Consider the following 3,793-nt stretch of genomic DNA (forward strand, 5'->3'; position numbering starts at 1 on the left):
TTCCTTCTTTTTACTAAAATTGTATTCTTCCTTATAGATATTTTAATATACTTAGCTGCTTTTATATTGAATCTATTTCTACTTATTCCATTTATTTTCTTTTTATTATATTTTAAAAATATTCATAACCAATATCAATTATAAAATTTCTGGTGTGTTATTTCATAGGTGTAGTATAATAAAATTAACAGAGAACATTTTCTCTAAACTCTTTGCTAATATTTAAAATTTAGCTATTTCTAGTAACTAGTTGTTATAACAATTATTTGAGGTTTTTAACATTTGTCAAGTAAAGTTGATGAATAGTTAAAATGTCTCATTTCAAAAAAAAAAATGTCTCATTTCAGAAGCCTTCCCTGCTTACCGGTTGTATACTCTTTGACCATGGATTTCCATGGTGGACTGCATCCTATATATATATGTTTGTTATTTTACCCCCTATAGGATGCCCCATTCTGCTGCAGTTAGACCTATATCTGTTATTCTGAAAATGTGAGGCTTGTTCCTGAATTTTATAATCATCTTTGTTTTTTTTTATTTTTAACATACATTGCTTTATGAATCATGTTGGTAGAGAAAATCAGAGCAAAAGGGGAAGAGATAAAAAGAAAACAGAAAAAATAATTGAATATAGAATGTGTTGACTTATATTCAGTCTCCTTAGTTCTTTTTCTGGATGTAGATGGTATTTTCTGTCCAAAGTTTATTGGTATTACTTTAGATCACTAAACTACTGAGGGAGAACCAAGTTTTTCATAGTTGATCATTGCTCATTCTTGCTGTTATTGGGTACAATGTATTTCTGGTTCTGCTTATTTCACTTAGCATCATCAGTTCATGTAAACCTTTCCAGACCTTTCTAAAATCAGCTTATTTATTATTTTGTATAGCACGATAATATTCCATTACCTTCATGTACCACAACTTGTTCAGCCATCCCCAATTGATGGGAATCCACTCCTTTTCCAATTTCCAAAACTCTATAAACATTTGGCACATGTGGGTCCTTTTCCTTACTTTGTGATTTCCTTGGAATACAGACCCAATAATGGCATTGCTGGATCAAAGGATATGCACAGTTTTATTAGCCCTTTGGACATAGTTCCAGATTGTTCTCCAGAATGGTTGGATCAGTTCACAACTTCACCAACAATGCATCAATGTCCCAGTTTTCCCATGCCCCCCCACCAACATTCGTCATTATCTTTTCCTTGTCATCTTAACCAGTCTGAATGAATCATCTTTGTTGTTGCTGCTATTCAGGTATTTCAGTCACGTCCAACTCCCTATGACCCCATTTGGGGTTTTTCTGGCAAAGATACTGAAATGATTGACCGTTTCCTCCAGCTCATTTTACAGATGAGGAAACTGAGACAAACAGGATGAAATGATTGCCCATGATCACACAGCTAGTAAGTGCCTGGGGTCGGATTTGAATTCAGGAAGATGCCTTCCTGACTCCAGAGCCAGCACACTGTTCATTGTGTCATCTTCCCACTGAAGCCATTGCCCTAATAATAACCTAGAGTAACCCTTTTCCCAAATGAAGAAATCTTCTCACCCTTCAGCACACCCCTCAAACCTCATGGCTTCCTTGAAGCTTCACTAACCTTTAGTCTCCATGAACTCTCCTGAGGTGCCTTTGCCTACAGAATTCTGTGGGACCTTTTTGCACTTTGCATTGTTGTCATTCCTGTCTCATTGTGATTTAACTTTTGAGAGATGTCCTCTTCTCCTGAGAGATTCTGAGCTCCTTGAGGAGAATCCTACTATTTCCTCCTTTCTTATTTTCTTTTACATTTAACACAACACTGAACACTCAGGACTCATTGAATATAGAATGAGGTGAGTAAAATTATGTAAAATCATGGAATTCCTATTGTGTTTTACTCTGAATTTTCCAACCTCTGCTTACATATGGAAAAATAGCAACTGATATTTACATCACTTTAATGTTCCAAAGTACTTTTGAATTTCACAGAAACACTCTGAAGATAAATGCTATAGGGATTATCCCTGGTACAGATGGGGAAACTAAGGACCAGAAACCTAAAAGAATTTCCATATGTACTTGCACAGGGAGTTTCAGAGGCAGGATGGAACCAAGATTCTGATGATGCTGACCACACTCAGACATCTCCATGTTTTTTTCATAATTCACATGCAAAACTCTAGTCCACCTTTTAGCTTAACCCTAAAATAAAATCGACATTTCTAAGACCTATTTGTTTTTTCTTGAGCAATGGAATCAAAGGACTCCTATCTTAGATATTGCTCATGAAAAAATTAAAATCTCTCTTTTCTCTTAAATGAAAGCTCAAGATGCTGACTGGTTTTGTGTTTAGTATATGGTTTAAGCTTAGTTTCACATTCCACCTTTGGACATCAACATCCCAACACACGTTGTCATTTTTTTTTCTTTTGCTGAATTCTAAGTATATTGTGTTAAAAGTATTTCCTTTATCTTTCTAGTTATATTTTCAAAAAAAGAAGTCAGACTTGTCTGACACAAATTCCTTAGCAAAGTCATGTTGGCTACTATTTACTGCTTTTCTAAGTTTTCACAAACCATTCCCTTAATGTACTTTAGAATTTTGTCAAGAATAGATGTGAGACACATTGTTTTACTTTTCATTCTTTCTTCAGTGAAAATCAGGACAAGATTGTCTTCCAGTTCTCTAGAACCTCAGCAACCCAACTCAAAATTATTTCAGCATCTTATAAGAATTGATCAAGGTAAAGCATCCCTTATCAACAGAGGCTATATATTCATTAGGGTTCTGGTAGAGGATAGAAGGAAAGATCTGCTAAGGGTTTAGATGTTTTTTGAGGTCCTTTATATCTCTTGAAATATTATGATTCAATGCCATCCATCACTTTATTCAAAAGAAGCCAGAATTTAGTTTCAGCATAGTCCTGTAGTGGAATCCGATGAGAGTTCATGATCATTGATGAATAATGGTTTTGTGAATTCTGATAGCTAAAAACTAAGAGCTCCCTACGATTGTTTTACATGCCAAGATAAAAACTATGGAAAGAAAGAACAAAACAAAAATGGCTAATAATTGATAACTAGACAAATTGACACAAAAGATTACTTAAATTATTAATATCAATTAGCGTGTGACCCCTCATTGAGTGCACTATACATCTGTACCAGACTTTAAGTTAATCTTTTTTTAACCATTGTATTAAAAACATAGATGGGACTTCTGGCAAAGATGGCATTTGGACAGGTCTAACTCACTCATACCCTTTCCAATTCAGACTCAGTGTTGGAATGAAATACTCATAAGCCATTCAACAGTAAACCAAAGAAGGTTAAGTTAGCCATAGTATATGAATGATATTCAACAAATTATTGCAGCATTATTAAAATAATTATTGCAACAATTATTGAAATTGTTCCTCTTATCTCCTTAATAAACATTTGTCTGGTCTTCTGGGCAAGATGTGGTGATATATATGGTCTTAAGATATCTCCATAGTCCATAGGATCCCCAATTCCATGTCAATGGGTTTTCTATGCCCTTAGGTAACCAACAAATTATTAATAAGTTCTAACAAGTACTAACAAGTCTCTAGAAATTTTACTCATGGCAAACAATCAAACCCTGGGGATAGTATTGTTGCTTTTTAGGGAGAAATCTACTCTATCCCATGGGGTGGGACTGAAGAAGACTGTTTTATAATGGGACTATCACCAATGGCAAAATGAAAGGTAATAGCTAATTTCAGCTCCCTGGAAAGCTGAAAAATGGCTCCAGGTGAAGAAAACCAAAAGAGAATGATA

Source organism: Sminthopsis crassicaudata, chromosome 2 (assembly GCF_048593235.1).
Source record: "Sminthopsis crassicaudata isolate SCR6 chromosome 2, ASM4859323v1, whole genome shotgun sequence".
In the NCBI taxonomy this organism is placed as follows: Eukaryota; Metazoa; Chordata; class Mammalia; order Dasyuromorphia; family Dasyuridae; genus Sminthopsis; species Sminthopsis crassicaudata.